The sequence below is a fragment of the Gymnoscopelus braueri genome (genome assembly GCF_963280865.1).
Source record: "Gymnoscopelus braueri genome assembly, chromosome: 18".
Taxonomy (NCBI): Eukaryota; Metazoa; Chordata; class Actinopteri; order Myctophiformes; family Myctophidae; genus Gymnoscopelus; species Gymnoscopelus braueri.
In genome coordinates, this window is record NC_137618.1 from 4239147 (window position 1) to 4251646 (window position 12500).

Here is a 12500-nt window from a genome sequence, read left to right on the forward strand (position 1 = left end):
GTAATCCTGGTCGCTATACCGCTATGCCTCCCCCATGACAGCCGGGGCGCCTGATGGAGGGGAAGGGATCTGGTTGGAATAACGTGTTCCTTCCACGTGTTCCTTCAAACTCTCCCCTGTCAGGTGACAAGGTGGTCAGTTGGCTCTCATGCATTGAAGGAGGCATGAGCTCGGCTCTGGGCTCCCTAGGCTGGCGGGGGGAGTGTAGCGCCCAGGATCACTTAGACATTGGCACTGGGTTGCAAAATCGTGGGATAAAAAAATTATAATCTGAGGTTGTTGTTTTTTTTACTTCATTTACATTTTATTTTCAATACTATACTTCTATTCTATTCCACTGCATCTCAGAGGTAAATATTGTACTTTTACTCCACTACAATTATTTGAAAACTTTAGTTACAAGTTTTTGTGTAGATCTAGATTATTACAAAACATACATTAACCAGTTAAGCCTTATTTTGTACTTGTACTGGTCTACAAGCTCACAATGTGTCACATCGCAACACATTGTTGAAAGATTTTGAAAATAATTTAACCAATACTTTTGTACTTTTACCTACATCTTTGATGACTTTTACTGTACTTTTAACAGAGTATCTTTTACTTTATTGTTAATTTTACTTAAGTAAAAACAAATGTACTTCTTCCACCACTGAATTTAACAGTTGCCATAACAGTCTGATTTTCTGTTACCAACTCCCTAAATGAAAGCATCTTTCCTCTTCTCCAAACAATTTAAAAACATAATTTTATTTAAAAAAAAAACATTCAGCTGAGTATTCAAATAAATCACAGAGACATTTTCCATACATAAAAACTATGAAAAACTGTCTACTTCTTCTTCACATGAAGGGCACTTGCAATTGTAGGGATGGTCATAGAAATAAAACTATTACTCAACACGCCCTCTAGATGGCGATGTAAGTCTTTTATTCTCTGTGTTTGTAGCCTGTTTGTGGATGTAAAGAAGGAGAGGACATACATCCTATTCTACACCATAGCATGCACAAGGATATGTAAAGAAAAGAAGGAGAGGACAGACATTCAACATCATAGCATGCGCCACAGACACAGGAGGCGAACTGGAGCCGGAATTATATAGGAACTAGTCCATACCCGGTCGACGCATCCATGGGGGGATATGCGCACATGATCTGGCAACCCGGGAGGCAGTTCGTCCCATAGCTGGGCAGCCCCGTAACCATGGCGACAGTGGTTTTACACAAAAACGCTAATAAACAGCTGAGATTTGGTGATATCGAAAAACGGGCTTCGCAGTTCCGTGGGCATAATGGTCAATGGCTGTGTGGAAATTCAGATCAATTTTGGCCTCACCACTACACCACTACAGAGGTTTGTCAAATTATAGGAGGATAGGAGGATATAGGAGGATGTATGTCAATGAGAGTTGGGTTGAAGCTTATGAACAAACAATATTTTCTTTAATGATTGTGACCTTTGTCAGATCATTAGTTCAGAAATATAAATACATACATAAAACTAGAATTGTGCAGAACTGACTGAAACTGTATTGTGTATTTACAAAACTAAGTAAAACAACTAAAATCTGAGAAAATGTCCTTGTCAAAAATCAAAAAAAGGAAAAATACAAACCCACTTTAAAAAACAAAACAAGTCAAAACTAAATCATAAAAACTAAAATGCTAAACTATTATAACTTTGCTGGGCAGTATGGGCTTTCATCAGACAATTGGTTTGAACAGGCTTGGATGATTGTCAGTTTCGTGATGACTCACACTGCAGCATGTCACTGTCAAAGAGGAAGCAATGTCCTCAACATTGCAACACCATCTGAACACATTTAGTGCCAGAGAACCCCAATCGAATAGAAGATTTGTGTTGGTAAAATTAATGTTTAAAAAACATATCCAAAATGTGTCAATTTTGTTCAAGATTTCTTTTGAAAATAGCAGACCTACAAGCTTGTAGATCTGCTATTTTCAAATAGCCAGTGCATATACACTATAGGGTTAAAATGTGTTGATGCTATAGCTGGGGACCCCCTGGAGCCCCCTTAGGAACCCAGACCCCATTTTGAGAATCACTGCTTTAGGCAACATAGGAGGCTATTTTCACATTATTTATCTGTGGAACCGGGTCAAACTAGATGTAATGCCTCAACTCCTACATTCCAGGAGCTTATCAGGGTGGGGGGTCCCCAGTTCAAATATGATTATGGGGGGTCACGTCCTGAAAAGGCTGAGAACCACTGGCCTAATTTGGTCACTATTCTGAAAGATAGATTAAGCATAAAGATAAAGACATTTTATTGTGCAGGCTACTATTTCAATGCATTGTGTGTGCCTGCATGTGTGCATGTGTGTGCGTGTGTGTCTCCGTGTGCATGTGTGTGCGAGTGTGCGTGTCTGTGTGTGTGTGTGTGTGTGTGTGTGTGTGTGTGTGTGTGTGTGTGTGTGTGTGTGTGTGCGCACGCGTGTGTGTGCGTGTGTAGATGTGTATCTGTGCAGTGATCATACTTACTATCCAACCCAGCAAAGTGAATGTTTGTACATTCACACCTTTGTCACATGATCCAAACCACACTTCAGCCTAAACCACTTGTGTTACTGCTTCCTGTACATTTCTACGCTACTGCTGGTTCTCAAACTGTGGGTCGGGACACACAGGGGGATCCCCACATGATTGTGGGGGGGGGGGGGGGTCCCCATATGACAATGAAATGCCAATTTAAGGAGTTTTAAGACCTTTTTAATACCTCAAAAAGACAAAAAGGGGGGGGGGGGGGAATACCATTATTGCATCAAAAGTAATCAACAAACTATACAATAAAAAGTAAAACTGGTTAAACATTGGGCAAATTGTCGAATAATATAAGAATATGCATTTTGAAAATAGCAGATCTACAAGCTCACTGAGTGTTGCGTTGTGAGGGGTTGTGAGCTTGTAGATCTGCTTTTTTCACAATAGTTATCTGTGGAAACGAGTCAAACAAAATTCTATGCCTCAACTTCTGCATTTCAAGTGCTTGTGTCAGGGTGCTTGCGTCAGGGTGGGGGGTCCCCTGTTCAAATATCATTATTTTGGGGGGTCACGGCCTGAAAAGGTTGAGAACCACTGTCTTACTGCTTACCACTACACTACTAGATGTGACAAACAACATTGTGTAACAACATGGACACTAAACTTAAATCCTACAACATTATCATATGTTTGTCTATCAGCCTGATCTCAACCAATTTAGTATACATTGCACAGACTCAGTGCACGTCATTCCGTGCATATGTACGGCGAGTCCCACGGTGGGCGTAACCTGTTGCAACCCGGAAGCAGAGCAGTCCCCACAACAACATTTACGATTCTGTGCCTATCGGTACACAACTCGTTTGCTTTAGCTCACTCAGTGGTCCCTCACGTGGCTCCAGTTCGCTTGAGACTGCGCGCCTCCAAAATGGTTTAGTCACAATGGGGGTAGCCTCGGAAACCCATGCTTTTTTTTTTGTTACAAAAGAAAAAAAGCCTGGGGGAGCCATGAAGGAACGATGGTCTTGAGCCTTGTTATCTCCTAACCAATCAGAGTGCAGAGGGGCGTCGCTCTAAATTTGGTGACGTCAGCGTACTCCGTGCACAGGCCGGGGGGGGGGGGGAGGGGAAGGGAGGCGGGGACATAGATTGGTGAAGCAATAGACCATATTCACACGGCGGCCATGTTTCTATGAAGTCAATGAAAGTAGCCACCCCGGGTGGCGGCACTTTCAATGTTAAATTCCAATATGGCCGCCGTGTGAATATGGTCTATAGGAAGCCACGCACAAATCCGGGCGGCTGTGTTTGGATCCGCCTTTCAAGACCATCGATTGAGCTCGTAGCCTCAGGCTACAATGGGGGAGATGTGAGGCGGCTATGCACAGATTTTGGGGTTTTCCAGTTGTCTATGCACGGAATGACACTCCGTGCAATGTATACTAAGTTGTGTGAGATCGGGTTGGTCTTTATACTTTACCTACATCCTACAAGTCATCATTTCACTTTATCTATTAAAGTGGTTCTCAAACATTTTCATGTCAATCACCCCAAACGCCTGAAAATATTTTGGACCAGGGGACCCCATAATAGTCAGGGGATATTAGCAGAAAGATTTCCAATCTTGGAATAAATTCCTTACCAAAAAAAATCTTCACCAATGTGTTTGTAAAGGTGTCTAGTAACACATCTCACAAAGACTGAAATTCAGTTTCCCTAGGAGAATTTTTGACAGCTGCTGAAAGTTGGGGTACCCACCATTTCCCTGCATTTCCATGCAGGGCAAAACAAATCTAATTTAAATTCTGTTTTAAGTAGCATGTGAGGGGTTTTTATGATTCTGAATCCGTTGCAAGCATTTGTTTTGCACCAAAACCACTCCTTGGGCTAAAAACGGCCATATACATCCTTGTCCAGGTATACTTTTTGTGTAAAAAGCCCATTGAGATTGGGCTGTTTTTAGCCCAAGGAGTGGTTTTGGTGCAAAACAAATGCTTGCAATGGATTCAGAATCATAAAAACACCCTAGTTTGACCCCTCACATGCTACTTAAAACAGAATTAAAATTAGATTTTTTTTGCCCTGCATGGACATGCAGGGAAATGGTGGGTACCCCAACTTTCAGCAGCTGTCAAAAATTCTCCTAGGGAAACTGAATTTCAGTCTTTGTGAGATGTGTTACTAGACACCTTTACAAACACATTGGTGAAGATTTTTTTTGGTAAGGAATTTATTCCAAGATTGGAAATCTTTCTGCTAATATCCCCTGACTAATAAGAGAAGATTTGTGTTAAAAGGTTTCAAGATGATTGAATTTTTTAAACGATTATTAAAAATGTTTCGAAAATAGGCGATTTACAAGCTTGTACTAAAACTAAGTAAGCCTTGCCGAGCCATGTCGCCCATAGGGGAGGAGCCTATCTCCTGTTTCTGTAGTGTGAGGCAGCTTTATGTACACATACACCCCCTGGACATGACACTAGTACAGTATGTAGCAGGGACCCCCCCATCCAACTCTTGATACTCAGCACCAAGCAGGGAGAGATTTTTTATGACTCAGCTGGGGATCGAACCCCAACCTCTCAGTCTCAGGGCGGACACTAACCACAAGGCCACTGAGCTACAAGCTTGTAAATCAGCTATATTTTTTTAAATATCAGAAGTATAAAACAGGGTTAAAATCGTCCTCATTTCAGTGAGGACCCCCTCAAGGACCCCTGAGGGTCTGCAGACCCTACTTTGAGAACCACTGGTATAACACACTTCTTGCTATTTTACTAAAGGTTCAAGGTTGTTCTTTATTGTTTATATTGTGCACAGCTACGGTACATGAGAATGAAACTTATTTCTGTTTGTCTTCCTTCAGACAATGTAGCAGCATTTTAATTTATGTAATTATTGTCTTAAACACCAGCATATAGAGAAGCAGGAAACCACCAGAAAACAAGAGCTGCCTAAAGTTACATCCTCCCTCCAGACCACAGCATGACTCACCATGAAAATGATCAACTACCTTCCTCTGTCGCTAAACACGCTACATTTCATATCAATGTTTATAATAATCATCTTTATCATACACTTTAAATGATCAAATGTTTTGTAAACAGTGCATTTATATACATGTAGTGCCTTTATCCAGGGCTGGACTGGGACAGAAATTCGGCCCTGACATTTTGGCCCAGATCGGCCCACCACAACCGGTACGCAGACAGCAGATACTGTACCGCCCTGCTCTGTCGAGGCACACAGAGACACACAAGCCCTAATACCACCACTTTTACTGAAAAACCTCCCTCCATGTTGGAGTAAAATAAATGATAACTACTAGTGATCCGTGGGTCAGGTTTTTTCATAACCCGCAAACTATAAATATGATAGTTGGCCTACAGTACTCATTATCATACACAACTACACAACCCATATTGCAATTACCGTAATGGTCCTAAGATGGGGGGCACTTTTTTTTTTTCAATAACATGGGCCACCGGCCCACCGGGCATATGCCCTCTGTGTCAAACGGCCAGTCCACCACTGCACGCAACTGCACTGTTTAATGGAACACACAGTCATAACTTTAACCAGTCCTGGACACGAGTATTGTAGGATGTGAGACGCGGCTTGAGATTGGCTGAAACGGGGGTAGGGAGCGCTCGGCTGTGTTCACACGTGCTCAAGGCGGTGTAGACATGTCGGAGGTACCGAAACTAGGGGGGTCAATGATTTACGATTCTGTCCCTATCAGGACTCGTACAGCACTGAGTCGGGTCAAGCAGACTTCACAACGTTCGGCACGGCGACTCGCTCGCCTAAGCTCGCTCGGCGGAGCCTCTCGTGGCTCAAGTCTGCTTGAGACGGCGCGCCTCTGTCGCCTCCACTGAAAACAAGCGCTCCCTTACGTCTCAACAAAACAATAATAGCTTCCTGGACTATGACAAAGCAATGCCCCACTGCCTCTGGGTGGCTGAGTGGGTAGAGAGGCTGTTTGGGAATCAGAAGGTTCAACGCTAGGCTTGCCCTCAGGGACCCCACTTTGAGAACCACTGCTATAGGTGACATAAGAGGCACTTAGGGGGAACCATCCTGATGGGGCACTAAACTGCACAGTTACTAATGTTATGTAATGAGTACAATTCATACTGAGAATATTGACACTTTTTTTCTGTTTAGGAAAAAGAGGAAAGAGGAGGAGAAATGCATAAAAGATAAAGCTATTTATGCAACATTGCAGCTACAGTATGTCATCTGTTTATGAGTATAATACGATGAATAAAATGCAATTGGGTAGTATAATATTTATGCATGTTAGCCTATGTTGCTTGCTGTGCTATTACATATACAGTAGAGTAACACTACTCTGTTTTCTGTTCAACTAGCTTATATTGGATTTAATTTCACACATTTGTGTGTCTGCAGCAAAATGATTACAACCCAAATAACACATTATTGATTTGATTAACTTTCATTGAGGTTTTCTATGATAGTATTGACTATGTCCAGTATTGACTAGGACCTCCAGCTAAGGTGGTGTGAACTCCTCTCCCCCCAGAGAGCGGTGGGCCGTGGGGGAGAGGGGGGAGGGGGGAGGGACAGTGGTTCTGACAGAGGGAAGGACAGTGGTGCTTCACGGTGAGAGGGTCTCCTCAGACGGACTCCCTGGAGAGCAGGCAGTGGTACAGAGCAGACACCTCGTTCAGTTATTTAGCAGCTTGTTTATAAACGTTCTATTAATTTTGTATCCATAAATAGGTTATGTAGTAACTAAATATAGACTTATTTCTCATCTACAGCTGCTATTTTACATTTTAGATTTAAAAATGTACTCCTGTTCAAACGGCCTGTTTTGTCTCGGCCCAAACAGGCACACCAGCTGAGACTTGAGTGACAGGTACATTGGACACGCCCAATTATTGATAAAAAAAAACGACTTTTATACGTTTATTTGTGTTGGTGTGAACGCAGCTTGACACGCCAGCATGTAGAGAAGCAGAAAACCACCAAACAAGAGCTGCTCAAAGTAACATCCTCCCTCCAGATCACAGGCCGTCTCACCCTGTAAATGATCAACTACTTCCCTCTGTCACTAAACACGCTATCGTTGCTGTCAGGTGGAAACCTTGTATGTCCACAACACTGTTAATTTAAACAAATATATATTATTATGTTTTATTTTAAACGTGATTTTTTATTGTTTTCCAATTCATGAAAGTGCATGACATGACCCTGTGTCTAATCATGGCATATATTTTTACATAAGATATTTAATAATATTTCACAATGTATTTAGACCTGTAAGGAATGAGCTACACCTTATGTCAGCCTCTCTTCCAAAAAAAGAGGAAGAAAGATTATTATCTGAATTATTCTAAAGAAGAAGTTCTAAAAATATGCTGAAATCATCACCCCCCGCCCTCTACGGCAGCAGCAATACCACATGCAGCTATTTTGATAGGAAGTAGTAGTCTCTCTCTCTCTCTCTCTCTCTCTCTGTAATACGACATAAAGTTACTTCAATAGGAAGTAGTTTTTTCAGAGCTGTTCATCACAAGAGAGGAGAGGATGGTGCGCTCTCTGCCCTGCCTTCTACTCTGTGAGTATATAAATGTTATTACTAATGGATCTGTTATAGAACTATTATTACTAACAGGTGTATTGGACTAGTATTTGAACCAGAAGGAATATGTATGTGGTTGAACTTAAAGCAGCACTATGTAACTTTTTCAATGAGTTTCATCCTGGCATTTGCTGAGGCACCAAGGCAGAACAGTTAGTCAAAGCAACGACTGGCTAATCACATCACGTCCTTGCCGGACATGCTTGAATAGAATCTTGGGTAATGAAGTCATAGACGTTGGCTGCCATGTTATTTGTGTGTAGCCACTGATACCCTAAACTTCATAGTGCTGCTTTAAACAGCATTTTGTTAAGTTTAGCTGCTGAATCTGAATACAGTAAAACATGCCAATGGAATGATGTAATTGCTTTTCATATAGGATTTCCACTAATGTTTTCACCTTGCTGTAGATTTATCGTTTCAACATTATTTTAATTTACTAATAATAACAAAATAGCAAACCAAGGTACAACAGTGATGATGCAACTATACAGATATGTGCCCCCAGGGCAGTCCCAAATAATGTTTTGGGGGGTCCCCAGATGCTTAGCTTAATGTACAACATTGTTTTCTCACTCAACAGTAAACAAACCAACATACAGTATAAGTGTACCAAAATATACCAAATTGGCCAAATTGTCAAATATTTGTGAAAATAGCCGATCTACAAGCTCACAACGCCTTGCATAGTGAGGCGTTGTGAGCTTGTATTTCGGCTATATTTATCTGTGGAACCGAGTCAAACTAAATGTAATGCCTCAACTCCTACAATTCCAAGTGCTTGTCAGGGTGGGGGTCCCCAGTTCAAATAGGATTATTTTGGGGGGTCGCGGCCTGAAAAGTTTGGGAACCCTTGGCCTTAAGTATAAAGAGATAAAATAAAGTGTTGCACACTTTGACTCCATATGCAGTGGTATTTTAAATTATGATTACATGTGCCCACTATGGGCAGAAGTGATAGGGAGCTTTTGGAGGTGCGCTCTATAAATGCCCCTAAACGCATGAGTCTAATTTGGGGTTGATTAAAGGTGGTTCATCACATGGCATTTATATATTTTTTTGGTAAGGAATAGGCCCCTCACATACATTTTGGAAGCCAATTGCAAGGAAACAATATGGAATATGAAATGCCTGTATTGATGATCATTCTCACATAACTCCAGAGATCATTTGTACATACTTGCATGCACGCAAGCACGCGTGCGTGTGCGTGTGTGTGTGTGTGTGTGTGTGTGTGTGTGTGTGTGTGTGTGTGTGTGTGTGTGTGCGCATGTGAGAATTTAGCAGAATTTGTAAATGTGTGATAGGGGAACAGCCTTATGGTACAGTAGCTGCATAGTCCACCAGAACAGTTTGGTTCAGGAGGGCTCCCCGAACCGTACTGATGTCTGACAGGCACATGTTATTTCACACTTCTGTGTTCTGGAAGCCACACCATGCACTGTTGGGCCACTGACTGAAGCAGTGTAACTGATCGTTTTAATACCTTTTTTATGATGGAGGTTTTCTCTTTCTAGTGATAGGTTGTGTTTATATGGTCAATAGACAGAGATTTCAGAGGTGTTTGTACATCCTGGAAGTTGGCTTAGGTCTCGGGCTCTCTCTTTTCCTGGCGTTTCGCCCAGGTGGACGTGGTTTTGAGGTTAGGTTTAGGCATAGTTTCTGTGAGGTTAGGGTTAGGTTTAGGCATAGTTTCTGTGAGGTTAGGGTTAGGTTTAGGCATAGTTTCTGTGAGGTTAGGGTTAGGTTTAGGCATAGTTTCTGTGAGGTTAGGTTTAGGCATCAGTTCTGTGAGGTTAAGGTTAGGTTTAGGCATCGTTTCTGTGAGGTTAGGTTTAGGCATCGTTTCTGTGAGGTTAAGGTTAGGTTTAGGCATCGTTTCTGTGAGGTTAAGGTTAGGTTTAGGCATCGTTTCTGTGAGGTTAGGTTTAGGCATCGTTTCTGTGAGGTTAAGGTTAGGTTTAGGCATCGTTTCCGTGAGGTTAAGGTTAGGGTTATGTTTAGGCATAGTTTCTGTGAGGTTAGGGTTAGGGTTATGTTTAGGCATAGTTTCTGTGAGGTTAGGGTTAGGGTTAGGTTTAGGCATAGTTTCTGTGAGGTTAGGGTTAGGTTTAGGCATCGTTTCTGTGAGGTTAGGGTTAGGGTTATGTTTAGGCATAGTTTCTGTGAGGTTAGGGTTACGGTTAGGTTTAGGCATAGTTTCTGTGAGGTTAGGGTTAGGTTTAGGAATCGTTTCTGTGAGGTTAGGTTTAGGCATAGTTTTTGTTTAGTTAAAGGTTAGGGTTTAGACACCACCAGGGCACACCAAAGGAAGAGGGAGTCCTCTTCCAAACTACCGCTGCTTTTCACTGGCTTCACTGAAAGTCTGACCAACGTCTGACCAATCACAATAGCCAAACTAGTTAGCTAGTCACAACAACTCAGAACACCTTAAATCAGTTCTGATCCCACCCTCCCGAACCTCTGAATGACATCATATTGTAGTCTGTAGCCAGCTAGACCAACCTAATGTAACCTGTTCTGGTGTAGTATGCATTAGGCTAAACTGTGTGCATGCGCCATCTGCAGGAAGCTACAGAGAACACATGCCCCAATGTTTTAATGATTGAGTGCAATGGTCCACAATGGAAACAAGGCTGTTTGTGTTATCCTTTTAGCATAACCTTTGACTTTACCTGTACTTTTAACACACTTGTTAAGTATTCAATTAATCAATCAATCAAGATGGGGGTATGGAACATGGGGGGGTCTACCTGCTTTGTATAGAAGATGGGGGTGGTGGATGGGGGATGGGGGTGTGCAGGGAGGGTGGGTTGACGAAGTGGGGGCTTACAGGTAGGAACTACTTGTATGATGGGGTTATGGGGGGGGGGGTAAACGTAAAGTGGCCATGCGTCACCATGAGGCCGATAGAATGTCTTACTGCTGGCATTGTACAGGAAAGGTTTGACACTGATTGGTCCAATGGTTTCAGAGATTAGCTGCACACGGACAGACAGACAGACAGACAGACAGACAGGGGCAAAAACATAATCTCCACCACCCCGATTTATGGCCTGACAGAGAGATAACAATCCTGTCTACTTTGGTCAAGCATCATTTGCAGTTCATATTAAAGCTGTTTTAATGTATGTAACCTTTCTTTTAGAATAACATTTTCTATTATTTTGTCTAATCTGTATGTTATATTGTATGCTAATACAATATAACTGTGCATCTGTATGGTACAGTATGTTAATACAATATAACTTGGTCTCTCTGCCCTTCTATTGAGACATTTAGATCATGTGTCTAGGTTAGACACGACCTTTGACACCATCTTTTTTTAGTTTAGTTTTTTTAGGTTTCTGGTTTGACAGGAATTTTAACCCGAAGGTCAAATTCAATTTATCCCCTGTGTGTGTGTGTGTGTGTGTGTGTGTGTGTGTGTGTGTGTGTGTGTGTGTGTGTGTGTGTGTGTGTGTGTGTGTGTGTGTGTGTGTGTGTGTGTTTGTTTTCACAGACCTGATTGTCTATTTATCCGATTATGCCGATTAGGTCTGACTGTTCATAGACTCAGGCGCTCTTCGAGCACCTGGTAAAAAAACAGCACTTGTAAAGGAGACCTGCGTTCAAATCCGGGGTACAACAGGAACGTTACACAGTGCAGCTTTAATAAAACATTATATGACAATAAGGTTGAAAATGGGTGAGGTGCTCCTTTAATAAAACAGCAGAATAGCCTAATTGTTATTTGATCGTGTTGAACTTGAGTCTACTGTAGCTGTTTATGTGGTGTTGTGTTAGTTATGGATACATACAATGTTAATTAGTAATAATTTATATTTGTGTTTAACTTGATATTGTCTCATTAAATGTGTTTCAGTGCTGAGCAGCTTGTTCTGCTATGGACACAGTCAAGGTGAAGATTTATTCATTATGTTTTTATTTGTGTATTTATTTATTTATTTACTCAGTAAGAGTATTTACACCTGCCACATACTGACTGCATCCTAGCAATTATTATTTATGTCACTTTTTATTATGTATTAATTCATGTTGTGTTGCTTGTTACTGTGATTTACTGACAGACAGACGGTTTATAACATTTGGTTTCATTCTGTTTGTGTGTTTGTGTTCTAGCTCTGACCCTGAAGCCAGACAGGTCCAAACTATTTAGTGGAGAATCTGTTACATTCACATGTGATATGAAGACAAGACAGTGGTATAGATTAAACCTCAATGGTTCTCAATTTATCCCTGACTCTCTTAAGAATGAATTTGAAGTTCCGTCTACAGACCCAAGCCACAGCGGTGACTACCAGTGTTACAATTTTCAAAGCTACAGTAATACAGTCAGACTGACTGTATCAGGTAAATTACAGTATATCATAACATTTACTCATCA

At 41.6% G+C, this 12500-nt stretch overlaps 1 protein-coding gene across 1 annotated transcript in view; it reads right to left on the bottom strand.

Annotated features, from left to right (window-relative positions):
* Nucleotides 1-12500, bottom strand: part of LOC308105607 (alsin-like) — a 59556-nt gene that overhangs the window by 5653 nt on the left and 41403 nt on the right. The window lies entirely within an intron of this gene.